The sequence below is a fragment of the Lepidochelys olivacea genome, assembly GCF_965140295.1.
Source record: "Lepidochelys olivacea isolate rLepOli2 genome assembly, chromosome: 4".
Classification (NCBI taxonomy): domain Eukaryota; kingdom Metazoa; phylum Chordata; order Testudines; family Cheloniidae; genus Lepidochelys; species Lepidochelys olivacea.
This window is the reverse complement of record NC_140414.1, coordinates 55924396-55946691: the sequence shown is the minus strand read 5'-3', so window position 1 is coordinate 55946691 and position 22296 is coordinate 55924396.

The window sequence follows — 22296 nt, the reverse complement described above, 5'->3', positions numbered from 1 at the left end:
GGTTTTATTTTTACATCTTGGGCACTCAAATGCTGTTAAATATATGCTGAATTATTGCAAAACACACCAAAGTCTCCTGGGTTTTGTACTTGCAAAACTCCATGTTCACTATACCTAATAGTGTTCACTTACATAGTACGGAAAATAATTCTCTCTGCCAAAGGAATCACTGGATGAGGTTCTATGACATGAGTCAAGCAGGAAGTCTTACTAGATTATCATAGTGATCTTTCTCCTGGCCTAAAATAATATTTGAATCAATTAGTTTCTTCACTCAGCACTGTACCTGGCTGTGAGGTGTGCAAGATTTAAAGGGAGATAGATTAGTCCCCATGTGGATGTCACTAATATAAGCAATTTACACTGTACTTTTATGAAAAATAGTTTGTGAGTGCATAGAGTGGAGGTGGGCTGATATGGCTGATTTAATTTATTATTTGTTGTAGTACCAGATCTAAGAGGCATACTAATTCCTAGTTTATCAGTGGAGCAACTGTTGTGCTTTGACAAATATCTCTAAAGAATCATATATTAACAATACTAAGGGATCAAATTTTCTTCTCCCATAGCGGGCAAGGAACTTCTATTAGTATAAATGGACATTTTGAATATGTATTAAGGGGGAATATATCCCTAAAATGGATAATTTCCTGTGGCTTTTGTCTTCTTTGCTATGTTAAATTTCAAGACAAATCAACAGAAGTCACAACTGTAATTCTTATTTTTTCTGAAGTCATTTTAAATAAAATTAATATTTGAAAGTATTCCATATTGCTAATGATTGGCTTGTCTTCCTAAACCCTGTTTGAATTGTCACTATTTTTTATGAAGACGAATGAATGACATAATAGTGAAAAACTCACTGAAAATAAAGCAATGTCAGTCCAGTAACCCAAAGTTGGACTGTGAAGGATTTTGGAAACCGAGATACTAAATGACAGGGAGAAAAGGACAGAAATGTAGAGAAATATATCTTGTAAGAGTTATGCTTGTAAAAGCTTCATTGTAATATGCACTTCTCAATGTCACTAGACAAAGCTGATCTGTTTTGGGTTGGTGAAAATACAATTTTTGGAAGCATTTAAAGTAATACAAAAATATCATATGGCTATCTTAACCTGAACTTCCATGCTTAAAGTGTGACCCCTGTCAATGTAAATGTTAGTTGTGTAATAAGACTGACTGAGCTACAGAGCATTTCTAGAAGTGCAGTTTGAGGGAAAGAAGCACACCCTGAACTCATATAGCAGACTTGAGAAAGGACTGATTAGACTTTGGCATCTCATAAATATTTGAAAGTTAATATTTATTTGAATCTGAATCTGGTGGTCAGATAAGGTAGTCTGGGAATCAGGAATATTACTAGAACTGCAGAGGAGAGAGCAGGTTGTGGTGGTATGAATAAAGAATAGGAAAACAGAAAGCAATGCTGCAGTTACATATATGGTAGGTTAATTAATAACTAGTTTGACCATAGTACATCTTCTTGAGAGTGTTTGGGTTCTCTTTCTATGACTTGCACATGCATAGGAAAGTGAACTATTTCATTACCTGCATTAAGTTCTCCTTGCTAGCTGTGAGCTAGATCTTGCAGTTGGATCTGTCCTGGCACCGATGTGCACACAGGAACATCCAGTTGAAGTATCTAGTTCTATTTTTATAAGAACCGCTATCAGGATGGCTTACTTAGTGATCTACTTAGTTAGAACTCTTACTGTACCTTTTACAGTTCTCTTTTATGAAAAGGGATATTACACTGTTGTTGCCATTCTTTAGTGTGTTTTTTTCCCAGTGGAAATTGGCCTCCTTCCCCCACACGTCCCCAAAAAGGGTCCAAGCCCAAGTGGAGGCAGAGTACACTACAATATACCCTATTAAATATAATCCCAGGTTGTACACTTGAAATTAGATGGATATTTCACCTCACCGTTAAGGCACAATATGACTTTGATCAACATAATGAACAGCACTGCCTGGGGCTATATCAATTCTAATACAATGATCTTAGTATAAATATTTTCTTAGCATATTCATTGGATCTGGCATTCAAGGCAGTATGAGTAGGACATATTAAGATTTTTAAATTGTTTCTCCTCTTTCTCTGTTTAATACAAACTAAAACTAGATCTCTGATTCAAATTAAGTCAAGGAGGTTCAGTGTACCTTTATGGGCATGCTTAATTGGAGAACAAAGTCAACACAGTCCAAAACTACTATTTGATTTTGATTCTTGAAATGAGAAAATTGCTTTATATATCATCAAATATATCACAATAAGTAGTCCAGCTAATAATGGAATTATATTACTGTTGGAATAACTCAATATCCAGTAACCCTATGATAAACTTGTAGCACACAGTCCAATGCACAGTTGAGTATTTATATTTAGGATGCTTGGAGAACAAATAATTTCCACCCTAACCTACGTGGTGTGTAATAAGAATTTTCAAATGCAACCAAACTAAAAATCCCCCTTTAAAATAATTTTCAAACTATTTGGCAGAATAGCTAATTTAATTGCTAGTAAGGGTACCATATGCAGAGGCGGTGAAAGAACAAAGTGAAAGAAACACATGGTTACTTTGCATTTATTTTTTATTTGTGATCCTCTTCTAATATAATAGACAACATGCTGCCCCTTTTCTGAACTATAGAAATTAAAAAGAAATCTATCCTGACTTTTTCAATGTGTTTACATACTTCCTGTCACATATGTTTTATTTACACATGGTGCAAGTTATTCCTAGAATATTCTTTTGATGTTGAAAATGGAGTAAGAGATGCTCATAATTTGTTAAGGAATATGCTCCTACTGTCTCATTAATTCAGATGTTACTGTACCTAGAGTAAGTATACCTCTGTAAACAATCATGTTTCCTGGAGCAATTTTATTTAAGAGATTTGGTCTCATCAGATTTTAATGGCAGCCTGACTCATGAATAAATATTCAGATCTTAAAACCATTTATTTCCTGAACTTTTTGTATGTTTTTTCATATTTGTACAAAAATCAAAACCACACATCTCTAGTATAATCAGACACATTTCTGTTGCTATGCTCTCATACTGTCCTATCCTGTTTCAAATATGTCAAACACACAGTTGTTTGCATGAAAAGCATTGCCTTAGTTCTAACAAAAACTGAGCAGGACCTGAACCGACACAGAATATCCAACCATAGATTTCTATGTATCTGTTTTATTTTTATAATCACAATTCGGATCCTCTCTTGGTTCTGGGACATAATTGCATTAGAGATTTCTCCGTCTAAGATACACATCGTGTTTTTTAAGAGGTACCAAATGGGGTGGTACCTCTTTCATGCTCATATAGAAAAAAATAAATGCTGTTTCATTTTTTCATCAGTGGTATAGTTACTATATGCTATAGATACCAACGCCTAACAAATGACATCTTAAACTTCGGGGGGGGGGGAGGGAATTCATCACTGAGCTCCACTGCATACTGTATATGTTTAATAGATGAACAGAAAAAAAATGGACGCTTTTGCAGGATCCATATAGAGATGTATAGCAGGTCACATGATAGCTATAGTTCTGCGTTCCATGGTGATGCAACATCGAGGCTTTTGTTTTAATTTGGGCAGGATGAAATTATGGTAACATGAGGATAGTAGTGATACTGCATATATTGTTTCGAACATCTGGTAACATATATTATAGGTTTTTGCATTATTCTCGTTGTAAGAGAGCACTGAGACATACTGTACAATGCGAACAATGGCTAGCTATGTATTCTATTTTCAAAAGTATGTGCTTCAGTGAAGTCTGGGCCAAAATATGTTTAAGATACACAACTAGACAGCAATAACAACTTTTTGCAAATACTATGGGGAGGACTTACTGAAACTTAACATGGAGAGAATAACTTCTCATTTTGTCTAGTTACAAAATCAACCATTCTCTGAGTAACCAAAAATGAGTTACATAGAAATTGGTAGACCAAAGTGTATACTGATAGTTAGGTTTGGAGTATACTTGTGTATTCAATTGAAATTATCTTGTTTACTGTCTTTTTCCTTTATGTGTTCTACAGAGAAAGTTTGTGGAGCAGTTCCTGTATGATGAACAATAAAACTTTTCTGCTGGTTTGACATGATTGATTTGTCCCATCTTATTACTGAGCAGACAAATTAGGGAAGACCTATCTTGTGGGCAGGTCTCAGATGTTTGACCTTTCTATGAATGGTCTGGCCATTCTCTGCTCTTACAACATAGGTGTATGAATTTTGATATTGGTCTGTATAATGATCAGTTCCCATGCTCTTTGCCCTACATTTTTGAATGTGCACTTTATAATATTGCCTTAAACATTTCAGCAGTAATGTTCCTAGCATCATTTCTGGGAGTCTTTCTCTTTTTTCTTCTACAAAAAGTTTGCCTGTTATACAGTTTCTTTCTGTTATTTATATTTATTTCTTTGTGTTTATATCCAATTAAGAAGAGATGCCTAAGCAAAACTCAAGGAATTTCTAATAATAAAATTAAAAAGCAGCTTAGTCCCCTAAGAGTCAGCAGAACTCAGTGATTTTTCTAGAGTTGGAATAGTTTCTTTTCACCTTCTTTTCATTAGCAATTGTACAGGCCTTACCCTCTCATGCTCTGCCATGCACATCTATGAGCAGAAGTCTCAACTTCAAGAAATTAAGTTAATTTGTAATTTCCCTTTAAATTCTTGGAATTTTGAACTATGCATTTTGGAACATAATTTAACCGATGATGGTGAGCTATAGAGTAAGCGGTCCAGGAACTGTATAGATTCTATACTTCCTGTTAACTCTAGATGCAATCACTTGCTTGATGTTACATTTTTTCTTATTTCTGTTCCACTTGAAATTTACTAAATTACCTGTGATTTGAAACCTGTTGTCAGTTCTGAACATTCTGCCTGGCTAAATTTAAACCAATAGCATTGGTGACTCTGAGCATTTTTTGGTTAGTCAGCTGAGTTCTATATAGTTACTTAGGGGATCAGGAACTGTACGATGATTCTTTTCTTCGTGTTAAATAGGCTGAACTCAGTTTCTTCTATGATTTGTTCTGCTTTGGGACAGTGATTAATTGTTCTCTATAAGTTGTCTAGTTTGTGACATGCAACATGCTTATTCACTGCATCATTTTTGTCTGATTCACCATAGTTACTCCAGTTTTACCCCAGTATCGCTCCATTGGCTTCAGTGGAGAAAAACTATAATAGTGCAATGATAAAACAAGTCATCTGTCTTTGTGCATGGACAGACACATGTGTGACACTGCACCCCATACTCTCCATATTATATTATGATATTATTATGGCACAGTTATGATGCATTTTGTACAAGATGGGGCATGTAAGGTGTCATTGAAAAAGTTATGATTTGCTGAATATGATTATCTTATTTGTATGCATTTATCATTTTTGTATCTGAAGTTAAGAATATTGACTATGTATCTGTATTTCAAATGTAATTACACCTGGGCGACACCCACAAGGCAAAATGCTTCCAGTCTAGATAGCCAGCTATGAAGGGCCTATTCAAGGTAGTGGACCATTAGGAAAAAATAATAGACATTAGGAGAAGCTTATCCCCCACCTGGTAAGCCTTCCTGAGAATGCTCCAGACAACCTGTAAGTAATGGCTGCTCTGACTCAGCAAGGTATGCAAGGGCATGTGACCAGGCCACGTGACAGAGAACTCTCTCTTGGATACCAGTGTTTTTCCACAAACTGATTTTGGGACAAAGGGTTCCCACCATATGCTAAAGCTATATAAGGCAGGGGGTAACATCATCAGTCGTTCTCTCCCACACAACTAAACACCAAGGAGAAGCTCCAACAGAAAAGGACTTGGAACGGGGGGTTGGGATCCCAAGCTGCAAAGTAAGTGCAGCTTGTGCTTTGAGAATCTGCAAGCCTGCTTCTATCATCAGTCAGAGTGAGAAATTGTTAATTCAAATCCTATTCTTCTAGAACAGTGGTGGGCAACCTACGTCCCGGGGGCCACATGCGGCCCATCAGAGTAATCCACTGATGGGCCGCCAGACAGTTTTTTACATTTGCACGGCCACCCGCAGCTCCCAGTGGCCAAGGTTCGCTGTTCCAGGCCAATGGGAGCTGCAGGAAGTGGCATGGGCCACAGGGACATGCTGGCCGCTGCTTCCTGCAGCTCCTATTGGCCGTGAATGGCCGCGTGCTGGCCACGGGTTGCCCACCACTGTTCTACTATGTTAAGCTTAGCTTGCAGTTTTGTTTATTTACTAAGTAATCTGCTTTGATCTGTTTGTTATCACTTAAAATCTATCTTTTTGCAGTTAATAAACTTATTTTATGTTTTAATCTAAACCAGTAAGTTTGGAGTGAAGTGCTTGGAAATCTTAGCTCTAGGAGCAAAGGCTGTTGCATTTCCTTGCCACATTGAAGGGATGGCGAACCGGATTAAAAATTCATACTAGTTGGGGTTTTGACCAAGGGAGATCTTAGGCTGGGAAGCTGGTGGTTATTTTGGCTGTAGCCCCGCTATTGTTGGTTCATGCAGTGACTGGTCAGAGAGCCTTCACGTAACTGCAGCTGGGTATGTCCCTACCTGTGTGAATGCTGGTGGAAGTGTAGGAGTGGATCTGCAGCTTGTCACAGCAGTACAATGTGAGAGGAAGCCCAGGATGGTGAGTCAGAGGGCTCAGTGATACGCCAGTACCAGGTGGCACCCTGGGGGGAACCCATCACATGTACTCACCTTTTCTCTGATACAATGATGTATTTTTGTGTATATTTTCCAATACTTTCTTTTCAGATTCCTTTTCAGCTGTTCTTTCTCAAATCAGAATAATGCCACATATTTCTGCTGGTTCATCTTCTATTGCTACTGTTGCTAATACCATCACTTTAAATGTTTTTTTGGACCATATGGTTGGTATTATCTTGGTCAAATCCTGCATGACTTATTCTTTGCTAGTGGCAGCTCTCCATTTGTCTTCCAAATCTGCTGAAATAAGTAATTGTAAGCCTACAGGGTGTGTGTGTGTGTTCCTTTAGGGATGGTTCATACCATGAGATGTCTTGAGAGTAAATGTTGTTTGACAGTGTGTCCACCATCATTACTTCCTTTCTAGAAATGTATTTTCCTTGTATGTCAAACTTCCATAGTTTTAGTAGCATCCTCTACAGGTGTGCACATTTAAGGATGAATTTAATCATTTGCTAACTAAACTTTCTGTGGTTTATGGTTTGACATTTTTGTACCTTATTGACACATTTAAAAAAAAAACTTTTTATGTGCACCCACAATTGCAAAGTAATTAATTTTCCAAGGACCCATACTCTGGTCTAATTCTCACAATGCAATTGATGCAAAAATTACTGGGATCCGTTCCTGAGAACAGTGGCTCACAGATGTTTCTGATAGATGTTAACCAGATAGATTGCACTTAGTCTGCTGACCCGGTGAAAATTTTTTTAGCTTGTTGCAAAACTGTTCTGATGTCACCGTGCCACTCTTCTGGAACACTCATCTTGAGCGGTGTAGTGACACAGCATAGCTGTACTGAAGCTTGAGAAAATTTTGAGATGAATTTGTCTAAGTTCTTGAAAACTCCCAGCAATGACTCCAAATCGCTTTATGTGCTGTACTGTAGATGGTTGTGTATTAACATGTATTTTGGATGGGTCTGGTTTTATGCCATCCTTAGTGATTGTCAGGAATTAGGGCTTGCAACAGACCCTTAGACTTGTTAGCTCCACTTACCTAGTGAGCAACAAAGAATTCATAGCTGAATCATGGCTGGCTTACCACAGAATCACCTGATTGGCTGGAGGAGCCAACGGAGGTGCTCTTAAGCCCAGCAGCAGCATTAGGTCAATGGCTGCTCAGAGCTAACATGTGCAACTATGATTGCTCTTGTGCTTGCCTTGCTCCCAGACTTGTTCCTATCCTGCCCAAATCCTCTCTAGCATTGGTCCTCTGCTCAGTCAGTTCCTGGCTTGTGGTTCCAACCCTGACTCTGACTCTTGGCTCTGGATCATGGTTCATGATTGTGATTACCTAGTTATATAGTCTTTTATAATTTGTGGTTGTTCTCCACTGAATTTAAAATAGCTTTCTTAGTATTTTTATACTACATCTCTGATTATCATCAGGTGTTCTTCTGTTTTTCCTATATCCAGTAATATCTGTCAGTACTTAGATATCCTTTAGATTTGCTGTCCTTGAAATTTTGCTGATCACATATTGAATCACTCTATTTTTCCTGTGTTTTGGTTTCTCTGAGTCTTGCTTTTCTTAAAATACTGATACAAACAAATAACTTAGACAAGGTATAATACAGAATGAGATAATCTTTGACAAGGGCAATGCATTGCTAGAGAGGATTGTTATAGTAATTCTCTGAATGAAGACCTCAATTAAGATGAAGGGCCCCATTATGGAAGGTGCTGGAAAAAAAAAACCCTTAGTAAGACACTACTCCTGCTCCAAAGAGATTACAATCTAATTTAAAACAAGATGTGTGTATTTCAGGCTGTAAGAAAAGAGAAGGTAGAATCAGAATAAGTGTAATCAGTTTGAAGTTAGTCTTGCTACATACCCAACTTAATGATTTTGATATATTTTTTCTTACATAATTCATTTATGAATGCACAAAATTACTTACAAGTAATTAACGTGAGAATTCTTCCTTCTGGCATTCTTGCTAATTTATCAAATGTTTAATTTACAGTTGGAATCATACCAATTTTATTTTAAACTTTAACAGTATTCCCAGCAGCAGATTACTACTTCTCCCTGAATACTACTTCTTCTAGGATGAAGTCTGAACAATCTTTTTTTGTATTAATTACAATGAGAGTTTAAATCAGAACATGTATGATTTTTATATGGATGAATTAAGGCATGCAGAACCAAGTACAAGATTTTGTCCTATGGTCCTTGATTCTCTGCAACTGTTTGCTCCATCTGGAAAATGAATTGCCTGTGAAATAGCCATGTACATGTCCCTTCTCTGTTTACATTCAATGACCATTTGAGCAATTTACTTTTATTTGCATGATGTCTCATATAAATTTAGCCTGCTTGCATATCTCTGACCAAGGAGGGTTTTATATGGGTTGGGAAAGTACTCAAGTACAGAATCCTCCAAATGGTGAAATCAGTGGGTGTTGGAAGAGTCTGAGTGTCTCCCTGGAGGCTGCTAGCACCCAGAAAAACTAGATGTTCACATAGCAGTGAGATGTGTTTTCCATATTCCCTCACAAGAGTAAAGGCCCCAATCCTGCAAAGTCTTAAGCACATGCTTAACTTGGGTTCAGTGGGCCTAAATGTGGCAGAGAAGGATCTGTATGCTCCCTAAGTAATTAAGACCAAACATTCAAATGACTTGTGACAAAAATTGGTGATGACAGAAAATTGCAGTCCAGTAACTTCAATGTACTTGTCTCCAGCCAATACAAAAGATATCATTTAACATAACAGGGGACAATGTTCTCCAAACCCATGTTAGAGTCCTGGAACAGAGAGAATAAATGAGTTAGACAGCACTTGATGCCACCTTTTGCAACCAAGGCTATGCATGTACCTTCTGTTATTTTGTGTGTAATTATTGCAAGAAAAAAATTAAATTTATGCTCCACACTCAGCCAGGCATAATTTTTCAAGGAACAAGTCTATGGGTAAAGTCTAGGTGGGCCAGGAAGCAAAGAGTACAAAATTCCACACTTGTGTTTATCTTCTACCTCTCCCTGAGGGATTTTGTGATCCAGTAATAAATGTAAAAAGAAAAGGAGTGCTTGTGGCACCTTAGAGACTAACCAATTTATTTGATCAGAAGCTTTGCATCCGATGAAGTGAGCTGTAGCTCACGAAAGCTTCTGCTCAAATAAATTGGTTAGTCTCTAAGGTGCCACAAGTACTCCTTTTCTTTTTGCGAATACAGACTAACATGGCTGTTACTCTGAAACCAGTAATAAATGTATCTATCTGTCTTGGTTCTCATGTGTCCCTCCATCACCATAATATCTGAGCCCCAAATTCTGCATTGCTTCCTGCTCCCATTCAAAGTTCGGTGTAATTTTTACAAAATTGGCTGGAAAATGAATGTATTAAAGCAGTTTTGCTGCAAAAACGAATGAGTTGTTTACTAAATTAGTTATTATTGATTAATTTAACATAACACTGTTAAAAAATAGTCACAACGTTTAAAAAAGAACATTCTCTCCCACTTATGTAAGATCTTTCATCACTTGAGGTCAATGCCCTTCTGTTTTCAACTTTTTTTTTTTTGAGGACCAAAAATAGAAAGAAGTTTCTGCAGACAGACAGGTGCTATAGAACAGTGCTGCAAGGTGCTGCAGACCCTCCTTGTGTGACTGTTCCACAGGCTATCCAGTGCCGCCAAGGTTCCACTCCTCTTCAGGCCTAATGTAAGAGCTGTCCACAGAAATGCTACTGCTTACATGTGACCAGTACTATTGGGCATTCCCCTAAACCATATTCAGTTGTGGCTATGTGAAGCACTGGTTGGGATTGACGGGAGTAGGGAAATGTGTAATTTAACAACACCCTGAATAATTGCATAACAATAAATTGTTATATTAATGCATCAATCCGTGCTGTGTCATTAGTGCAAGTATCTCTGGGATTGACAACATTTTTCCCACTGGGCTCAACATGCCTCTAGTGCAAAGATCCCTCAAAATATTAAACCAATGTGGTCCATCTCTAGAAATCATGCTTTAGCTTTTACTCAGAGTTGCAGATTTAAATTATTATAATTAGGACCTTGCATTTAAAACAGCCCTAAAATATATTATAGTGAGTTAACTAGTCTTATGAATCCTTTAGGATCAATTTCAACATGTGTTCGGATTCTGATATATATTACACAAACTCCAGCATATTGTCTTCCTTATATTTTATGTTAATTTGACTTTAATGTTAGCTGCCTATCACACTAACAATAATCCATCTGACCTAGCAGGCCTGAATACCAATTACTGAAATGATTGGATTTCATCTGTGAATTTCCTTCCCTCAACTGCAAGTAGACAGTAGACATGTCAGCAGATAGGGAATAACACAGATGTATTAAAGCTTTTCAAGTAACCAAGTATCTAGATATACTCTGTGTAATGGAGCAGGCTGTGATTGACAGATAAAGGGGGAGTAATAGATTACAAAGCCCTATTATATAAAGAAATATGTGAATAAGGAAAATAATCTAATTTAAATTTCTTTTAATAATGTAATTTATTTATTTAGCTCACTGGCCATACTTCTTATATTTTTACGGTTTCTTTATCTGAAGTTTTGGAGAGTAAATTTGAACATTTCAAAGTGTGCATGCATCGCCAGTGGCCTTTGTGTAAATCTGCATAGCACACCTGCATTGGGATTTGGCCATTGATCAACTAAAGCAGAGTACTGTATGCATGAAAAAGTTTATATATCCTTTTTCATGTGCACTTTTGAAACTTCGGGATCTGATTCTCTGCTCAGTTAAATCCCTGAATTGAGAGATTAGATTCAGGCCTTTTTAGGTTTTAACAATTTGAAAGAGGTTCAATCCTCAACCCCTAATCTAATTGCTGTGCAAAGTAAAGGAGCTAGAAAGCTGCCCTAGAGGGTCAGTTGAGGATTACTTCTAACACAGGAAAATATATGGCTTCTCTGGAGCTGGCAGATGTTGGCCGGGGATGGTAAGGGGTTTAGCAGAGTGTCTAGTGCTCTCCCTGCTCCTTGCCTGGTGAAGCAGTCAAGAACTATAAAATGCTACTTAATCAGAATGATTCTGTTCTACTACAGGGTTGCATTCACTTTGCACTTGTGTAAATGACTGCCCATGGTGCTGGGCAATGGATAATCAAATTATCTATATGCTATGTGAAGAGTAGAACCCCAATATAACTTTAAAATAGTCTTGTCTTTTCCTTTGAGATGTGTCTATTTTGCAGATGGAAAACACTTTGTTCTCACAGTCTCTGCTTTTTTAAAGAGTCACTTCTTGTATGACATGACTAATAAGACAGATTGTGTCCTGCATCAGTCAGAAATTTATACTCCTACATTTCCTTCATGGAAAACTATAGAAATGAACATTGATTTTTTTATTGACTTTTTTTGGTATGTAAAAATAGTAAATAAAAGGCAGGTGCAATATACATTGCTATACTGCTTAATTGCTTTCACAAAGCTTTATTACAAAGGATCCAGTGATTCATACTCTTGTGTGTAGGAAGTTCAAACAAAAGGAGAAAAAGGGAATTTATTACATTTCTATTGGAATTTCATCAGGGCCAGTTAAGGTACAGTCTACTGGTGTTTAAAATGGCACTGCTGTGGTATCTTCTATAACGTTTAAGATAACCCCTTAGACACTTAAATGGAAAACATTGTTCCACATTGACATATTCAGAGACCCTCCCCGTCCTAGATGCTGGTTATGTAAGTGTTGTGGAAGTGAGTAACCTAGGAACAGAAAAGGGGGAAGTGTGTGTGCCTGTGTTTTGTGGAAGCAGGAGAGGGACAGATGAGAACAAAGGCGAGAGAGAAGGATAAAAGCAGGCAACAGCCACTAGAGCAAAGGAAAAAGGAGTCCAGCAGCTCTAAGTGGGGGGAAAGGGGTCTGTGACATGTAGGCAAGCTCCCTTTTTAGATTCAACTTTCTAAATTGCTGATGGCAATAAAACTGTATGTGACAATATATTGCAGTATCACTTCATACATATTCCAAAATCTTGAGCTACAGAGGTCTACATACATGAAAATAACAAGTTGAGGAGGTGGTGTGACTGACTGTCTGACTGGTAATATAATATAAAGCCTTTTTTCCCCTAGGTCACTGAATCTTATTTTGCCCAGGTCAATACTTTTTGAAAGTCCTTTAATTATCGGATTGTAGGGTGCCCTCTTGAAATGGTTTGGCATTCTCCATCCTCTTCCAATAGCCCATATTATAATAAAAAACATCTATAGCAAGTTTCAGTGACTGGCAGCCTTGTTGACACTCTCAGCAAAGAAGAAAGACTGAAGTTATCTAGGGACAGAACTCTGAGCCCGAGGTGATCTTTTGAGGTCGGGGTGGAGGTACATCTATAAGATAGTACAGGAAAGCTTGTACTGCTGTTGACCATGTGGAAACCTCACCTGTGGTTAGGTTCAGTGTGTAAAATTGTCAGTGTGGTGTTCTTCATGAACATTATACTCCTATAGAGTATGATCCAAGTCCCAGTACAGTCAGTGGGAGTTTTTACCATAGGCTTCAATGGGCTTTTGCTCAGGCCTTTAATGATTTTGTAAGGAAAAATAAAAACCTATAACAGTTTGAAGTATATTTTTCACTTCTTAGTCTGAGAAATATTCCTCTTCCTCACATAATTTATCAGAACTAAAATGTTTAACTTTGATTTACAGAAACAAAACTTTTTTTTTCCTTCAATGCTGTCCAAAGCTTATTGTTCGTAAGAACAAAAATTTAAATCAAGACATTTCCAAGCCCACTTTAAGGGGAAAAAAAACTTTTAAACTTGAAAGTGGCAATGTCTGAATAACAAACTGAGACACATGAGGAAAAACAGCTCCCTTCTCACTAGTTACCCTGCCATTTCTAAATTTTAAAGGATAAGCCTTTTTATGAAGTTGGTGTTGTGCTCAGCCAGAAAAAGAAGAAAGAAAAATTTGAAATAAGAAGAGACAAGACCCTTTGTTTCCATGAGCAGAAGTTTTCTGGCTACTTTCCCACTACAGTGAAACAATGAACTTGTGTAAACCAACGCAGATTGGTCTGAAAGAATATTTTTGTATCTGGCCAGTTGCAAAATTTGAAGAGGAAATCTTTTTTTTCCCCTCTCTCTACAAGAAAATTTTTTTTTTCTTTTTTTAGTCTGGCTGACTTTATTGAATTTAGCTTGATTTTTTAAACTAAAAAAATAGAAGTTTTAAAAATTGAGTGCAAGATGTTGAAATCATTCACCTTACAATGTTTGCTTTAGACAATAATTATGACCTTTGTCTAAGATAACAAGTGAAAGGCACCAGACTGAGAGTCCTCCTAGAGACTAAAGTTCTCTATCTGCAGCGCAGACAAATCATAAACAATGGCAATGCAAGTTTCATTCTCCTCTCTCAAATGTCCTGTCAATGTGCCTCAATCCTGATCTGAAAGGAACATTCTTATAGGTGGATGACAGTATAAATTGTGCTCATTTGATTATTTCACCCAGCTGCTGAGACTGACTGCCAACAAATATACCATTTGTAACAATATTTTCTTATGATATTGACATATTGCCAGTTCGGTGTGGGTACACTAAATGGTTTTCACAGAGATGATTATAAAGTATTCAGATATACGCCGTAAGAATGGTTATTACTTCCAATTCAGCTGCGCTGGATTTGTCTGTTGACTAAAGTCGAAAGCTCTGTACACATTGTGTTACAAACTTCTGAACTATGTGATCTTCTGTCTGTTTTACTTAATAGTATGATAATTGTTTTCTTTCTTTTGAGTATATTTAAGTAGCAAATGTTTGACTATGAACCAATAATCTTTGTCCCCTGTTATGTATTATAGTTAAATGGTAATTAAAATGTCTTCAGTAACTCTAGACTGTCCCTGAATAGGTCAACCTACCACAGAGTCAGGACCTGCAACAGCTCGCTTTCTGGGGCTTGCACACTACAAAACTCATGGATATTTCATACTTGGTTGAGCTTCTTAGTTCTTATATGCATTATTGAGAAAATGATGCAAGGATAGTAGTGGCATAATATTTGGGAATGGCACTGTTTGGTTCTTAACTCTGCCTACTCTTTTCCTTCTTTGATTCTAATGTAAAAGCAAATGTTATCTCAGGTTCATACTTCTGTCTGTAGTATTTATCTGGCCCTATTCCCATCATATTTGGGCACTTTTACAGCCTGAAGTATTTATCCTCACAATACCTCTGTGAGGTAGAAAAGTACTGTTAGCCCCTTTTACAAACAGGGAGGCACAAAGAGACTAAATAACTTGCCCATTTTCTCACAGAAAGTCTGTGGTGGAACAGGTACTTTAACCCTGGTCTCCTGAGTCCCCTGCTAGTATCCTGACTCCTGGAACATCCCTCCTTTGATTTGTGTCTTGCATATCTATGCTAAATAATGTTTGCTTCTGGCAGGGTGTGATAGAGGCAGGACAAGGCATAGACATATCTTGCACAATACCTTTCATTCCTGTACAGGAGGTAGACATAATTTGGTTCTAAGCACTCCAGGGCACTGGAGGAAAAGTTGGCTAGGATTACCTACAGAGAAGATATTCTAGGTGATGCATGGCTTATACCATGCCTCCACCCTCCATGTGCTTGACTGACTGGGAGGTGGGAAGTGCTTGCTCACACGTAGTCTTAATGTCCCCTAGCATCAATGTTTAGATGGCTTCCCTCTTCTTCACTGCTTAGCCTCAAAGGATGCGTAACTTGGCTGTTAGGGTGCATTTTCTTCTGAAAAGGTTTGTGTAATTCCTTTTGTCATAACTTCATAGTTATGAATGAGAATAGGCTCCTTTATCTTCAGAGCAAAGAAACCTAGAATCTTAAACTGGTTCCTTTTGTCTCTTTAAAACCTGTTTCAATGTTCATAACATTGAGGGCAGCACTAAATACTCAGAAAAATGTGCAGCTCTGCAGAATGAGCTAGCATGTACTATTTGAACGAACTCTCGGATTTGTTTTGTTTTGTAAAATGTATACTTTTGAGCAGAGGTGGATTAGGGTTTTGTGGGGCCCTGGTCCAGAGTAAGTGGGGGGCCACCCCCACCCCTTCTGCCTGCAGTCACCCTGCTCCCCCGCGCCAGAGGCACGCCGGGCAGGTGGAGTGGGTTGGGGCACAGGGGCACTCATTTTTCCAGGGGCCCCCAATTGGCTGGGGCCCCTGGGCATGGGCCCCATTGGCCTAGTGGCTAATTTGCCACTGCTTTTGAGTCCTGATTGGTTGGGTTCCACAGGTGCTAAATGTCCAATTCAAAAGGCCATTGTTTGGTTTAAAAATCTACTGAAGTACTAGTCACTTGCTGAGATGTCGGGGGAGGCACTGCAGATATCTCCCCTAATGTCTTTTTTCCTAAGGCTTGATTACCAGATGAGTTACTTGGACTGATCAAGAGTCAATTAACTTCCTTCTCTGCTTTCTGAAAGGGGAAGAAGTTGGGTGGCTGCTTTGTGAATCACAGTCACAAACAGGAAATAACCTAAACTTAATTTATTATCTTAAGGAACAACATCAAAGATCTATCATGCAATTACTTGAGCTTTGTTAATATTTACAGGAATGATGAGAAGTAAAGACACTATATTTAAACATAAAACCTGTGGCTAAAATTTTCGAATGCTTAGCACCAGTGCTCACTCCCAAACACCAGCAGTATTCTCAAACTGACCAGAAAGGCATGGCAATGCCTAGTTGAGAACTGTGCTGGGGTTTGGATGTGAGCACAAGTGCTAAGCACTTCTACTTACAACATCTTCAGTAGTAATGACTGAGATCAACCCACTCCAGAGTACCCGATAGCCCAGGGGTTAGGGCACTCACCAGGGGTGGGGGAGACAAGTCCAAGTTCTTGCTCCAAAGCCAGCAGAGGAAGAATTTGAAAACTGGTCTCCCACAGCTCAGTTAAGTGCTCTGGCCTATTGGCTATAATGGGGGGGGTTTGGGGTGGGGATGGGTGTATGTACCCTTTCTCTATTTATTTATTCATTTATTTATTTGTGAGAAAGGACTAATCTGTGCCTTCCTTCAACCTAGAGTAAGGTGCCTTTCGAAGGCTTAGTCCCCAGCCCTGTCTTTGGCATTTCTTACTGGCTAGCTTAGGTGGATCCCCGCTGAGCTTCCTGGCTTCTGTGAATCCCTTGCTTAGGTGTCTAACTCTTTCTGTGCATTGTATAGGGAGTCTGGGTATCTAATTTGGGGCTAAGGATAGCACTGGGTAAGGCATTGCAATACTCAGCATCACTAAACCTAAATTAAATTGTGTATTTAAATTCTACTGCTTCACAGGATGGCTGAAATGCAGGCCACTTTTATTTAGGTACTTTAACAGGAATTTAGATGTCTTACTTTAGTAACTCAAAATTGGCAGGCATCTTCTAGTAATAGGACTACAGACAAAGGTATATACATCCATTTATTCTTCCAAATAGTTATTCAGCATATGAAACAGGCAGTTGCAGACCTGAAACAGGTGGCTTTCTATTGTGTGTATTTGAAGAATCTTTAGGGATTTTATCCTTCACAACAGAAGTAAAACAAATGAAATGTATAAAAGCTGATCTATATTGTTCTGTTCTATTGATTATTTTTAGATGCCAAATAGAAAGCTCTGGGAGTCCGAGTATCCTTCTGAATTGTCCATGAAGAATATAATACTATCTCTGAGACCATTTCCGTGATAACAATATATGTGAAATGAGATGGCGAGCTATGTTTTAAATCTGGACGGTTCAGTTCCTGGCCAATGTACATATTCATGTGACATGCACATTCTCTTGATTCTGCAACACAACATAACTATGTGCATGGGTAATAAAAAAGGGTTATTGTTTAAATATGTGTTTAGTCTCATCATAGAAGCTACTTTAATGTCAACACTGCTGTAGCTTCTTATTCATTGTCTTGTGGCTTGTGCTTTTCTCTTGGTTTCCAGTCCACAAAGAGCCCATGCAATGTCATAGAACATTCCACAACATTTTTAATTTGCCAAAACCCTTGGTATACCAGAAATATTTGCTCCCCTCTTCTTTATATATATATAAAGTACCTACAAAGGACAAAGAAAGTACTTTTGGTGTAAAAAGGCTGAGTTTAAACTGACAAGGCGTGCATGTTGATTCAGCAAACAAACAGGACCTTCTATCCCAGGGCCCCCAATATATATGTATATATGTGTGTGTATATATATATACACACACACCCAAAAACTTTACATATAATTTATTGTAAATATATGGTATTGATATTTAATGTCTCCCTTGTGGGTTTTTTTGGTCTTCTCTCATTCATTCACACCAGTTTTTCTTTCCTTTTGCTGTATATAATGGCATTTCTCCTCCTTTACATTTTTGACCTTTTTAAGTTTACTTTTTCTTAAATGTTTGATATTTTCCCCCTCTTTTCTTGTCTCTTGATTTCCTGAATTAGCTGGCACTGAGCTCTATAAAAAAGTATATTTTTTTCAGTGGCCCTAAACTGTTTAGAATTTTTATTACAGTACCCCATTGATTCCATCCCTATACAAAGACATGAATCCTGAAATGGCTAAACAACCATTCTAGTGCCATAGTTTAGAGTGTTTTTTTTTTCTCCCCCCTTCTTATGTTTGTTATAAACATTGTTATGATAGTCCTTGTAAAATAATATGAAATACCAAGTGAAGCTAGTAATCATTAGCACTGGGTATAACATATATTGCAACCATTGTATTACATTAATGATGTAGGTTTCAGAGTAGCAGCCGTGTTAGTCTGTATCCACAAAAAAGAAAAGAAGTACTTGTGGCACCTTAGAGACTAACAAATTTATTTGAGCATAAGCTTTCGTGAGCTACAGCTCACTTCATCGGATGCATGCAGTAGAAAATACACTGGGGAGATTTTATATACAAAGTGAACATGAAACAATGGGTGTTACCATACACACTGTAACGAGAGTGATCAGGTAAGGTGAGCTATTACCAGCAGGAGGGGGTGCTAATAAACAATGGTCACATAAACACCACCCTATACCGGAAACCCACTGACCGCTATGCTTACCTACATGCCTTCAGCTTTCATCCAGATCACACCACATGATCCATTGTCTTCAGCCAAGCTTTACGATACAACCGTATTTGCTCCAATCCCTCAGACAGAGACAAATACCTACAAGATCTCTATCAAGCGTTCTTAAAACTACAATACCCACCTGCTGAAGTGAAGAAACAGATTGACAGATCAAGAAGAATACCCAGAGGTTACCTACTACAGGACAGGCCCAACAAAGAAAATAACAGAACACCACTAGCCATCACCTTCAGCCCCCACCTAAAATGTCTCCAACGCATCATCAAGGATCTACAACCTATCCTGAAGGACGACCCATCACTCTCAAAGATCTTGGGAGACAGGCCAGTCCTTGCTTACCGACAGCTCCCCAACCTGAAGCAAATACTCACCAACAACCACATACCACACAACAGAACCACTAACCCAGGAACTTATCCTTGCAACAAAGCCCGTTGCCAATTGTGCCCACATACCTATTCAGGGGACACCATCACAGGGCCTAATAACATCAGCCACACTATCAGAGGCTCGTATACCTGCACATCCACCAATGTGATATATGCCATCATGTGCCAGCAATATCCCTCTGCCATGTACATTGGTCAAACTGGACAGTTTCTATGTAAAAGAATAAATGGACACAAATCAGATGTCAGGAATTATAACATTCAAAGGCCAGTCGGCGAACACTTCAATCTCTTTGGTCACTCGATTACAGACCTAAAAGTGGCAATTCTTCAACAAAAAAAACTTCAAAAATAGACTCCAACGATAGACTGCTAAATTGGAATTAATTTGCAAACTGGACACAATTAACTTAGGCTTGAATAAAGACTGGGAGGGAATGTGTCATTACACAAACTAAAACTATTTCCCTATGTTTATCCCCTCCCCCCACTGTTCCTCAGACGTTCTTGTCAACTGCTGGAAATGGCCCACCTTGATTATCACTACAAAAGGTTTCCACCCCCCACTAATAATAGCTCACCTTACTTGATCGCTCCCGTTACAGTGTGTATGGTAACACCCATTGTTTCATGTTCTCTGTGTATATAAAATCTCCCCACTGTGTTTTCCACTGCATGCTTCTGATGAAGTGAGCTGTAGCCCATGAAAGCTTATGCTCAAATAAGTTTTTTAGTCTCTAAGGTGCCACAAGTACTCTTTTTATTAATGATGTATGTATGATTGTGTTCTACTACATGTGGGAAGGGTTACCACAGCTCCTACAGGAACTAAACCAGTGAGGGGTGATTAAGGCTAGTAGCTGAAACTATAAACTCCAAAAATGGAGTGGAATGGCTTGCATATACTGCTTCAAATGGGGCTTTACAGAGACGAACAAAGGACAAAGAAAGTACTTTTGGTGTAAAAAGGCTGAGTTTAAACTGACAAGGCGTGCATTTTGATTCAGCAAACAAACAGGACCTTCTGTCCCAGGGGCCCCCAATACTTACATAAGGGTTGGAATGGGCATTGGCCAGCTAGGACTCCCCTTCCTCCCACCCCACCTGAAGAGGTGTTAATGGGCCACTTCACCTTCAGCCTTACCCTGCAATATGTGTTAACTACCTATGCTAAACAATCTGCTCCACTTTGTATTAGCTGTGACAGAGTACATTTTCCAGACTTGAAGAAGAGCTCTGTGTAAGCTCTAAGCTTGTCTCTTTCACTAGCAGAAGTTGTCCAATAAAAGAAAAAAAAATCTGACCCACCTTGTCTCTCTCAACATAAGGAACACCTAGATTACTAACTATGGGTATTAAGATTTAGAATTTAATTAAGGAAATAATACATTCTGTGGTTGAAAGCCAGTGGAAGCCCTGCCAAACTCAACTGATCAAGGGCAGCAAAGGGCATTTTTCAATGCATATACTATATTTAGCACAATTTTTCAGGGTTTAAATAACTATACACTGGAAAGCAGGACAATTTAACCTCAAAACATTTCAATTAGGACATATTTAAAAAACACAGAAAAAAATCATTTAAGCATCCACTGCCAATTCACTCTAGAGAAAGTTACTTTTGTTCAGACCTCAAGTCATACTCACTGTTTTAAAGTATGAATTTATTAGTAACAAATTGATTTTTATGGTAGATGGGTAATGTAAGCCGTTAAACATGCCCGTGAAATATTTATATTAATTTGAACACTGTTGGGGAAAAATAATGTGGTAGTGTAAAATGAGCTTCTGGCATAAAGTTATAAGTGGTAGGTGTTTTCTGTCTAGATTGAATAGTATATACTCCCCTAGTGTAAGTGGATGTAACTTCATTACTTTTTGTCTTTGGCTGGTGTCAGATATGAGACTATAAACCCGTCCTCCTCCACAAAACCTTTAAAAAAAAATCTGTGAATTAGCATCCTCCTCCTTTTTAATACTTTAAATTGTTTTTCAACCAGCCATAGCATAACGTTTACAAACAATGGGATCACTCCAGCCCTTTTATGTCTGGTAAGCGGGCCAGAGCAGCAGAAAAGGGCCTCCAACGCTCTGATGTTGGGGAGGATTTCCCTGGTGCAAGTTGTGTGGAAGACAGCCATCAGGCTGCTTCTTGAGACCTCATAAACTCTGGTGTAGTGGACAGGGGTGGAGCTGGGCCAAGAGGGGTTTATCAAGCATGGGAGTGCAAAACTGCAGAGATTCTGGGCAATACTGCAGCCCATAGGGCAATCCTGGGGAGGAAGTCATAATGTAGACAGGCCCCCAATACTCCCTCAATTTTGCTTGGAGACTGTCCAGCCCCCAGAGCCGCCTAAGATTAGGAAGCGCAAAAGTGTTTTAAAATCATCGTAGTCGTCTTCCTCATGGGCTGTGAGAATCTCAACCATTAGTTTGCAGAATATTATATCTATCTATTCTGCACCTATTTCTGTGGTACCTGAGTATTGAGAATGTTCACATCTTTACTCTAGTATGCATTACTTTGATGTTTTCCAGCAAAGAATATTAAGCCAAATAGTCCCTGTTCTTCAAACAGTTACATTTTCCCTTAACTTTATGCATGGAGTAGCCTCATTGAAGTCACAGTTAAGCACAAACATACGTGTTTGTGAGCTCAGGCCTTTGTTGAATTTCAGGCTTGGCCTACTCTAAAATTTCAGTGATGTCTACTGAGAAATGTTTGCAAAAAAAAGTTCATACAATATAAATTAGGCTTTTAAATTATTGACTGCTCAGTCATATCAAATGTCTTTTTTCATAGTGGATGTGAACACCTGCTACAGTTTTAATGAGTTTTAAAATTATGCTTTATACCTGTGTAGCAAGACCTGATATTACTCTTTAGTTATCAAAGAAAGTAACAAGGCTGACTTGTTGCTGAGAGCAAGAGAATGCCATAAATGATATTGCCTCTGCTAACAGTCTAGACAGATTTGTTGACAAAGGTAGATAGAAAATGCGACACACCTAGGGTTACTAATCTTTTAAATTTTCTTGGCTTTAGTGATTTAAGAAAAGTCTGTTAATGTTTTATGACTTTCCCTAAATTATTTGTTCCTATTAAT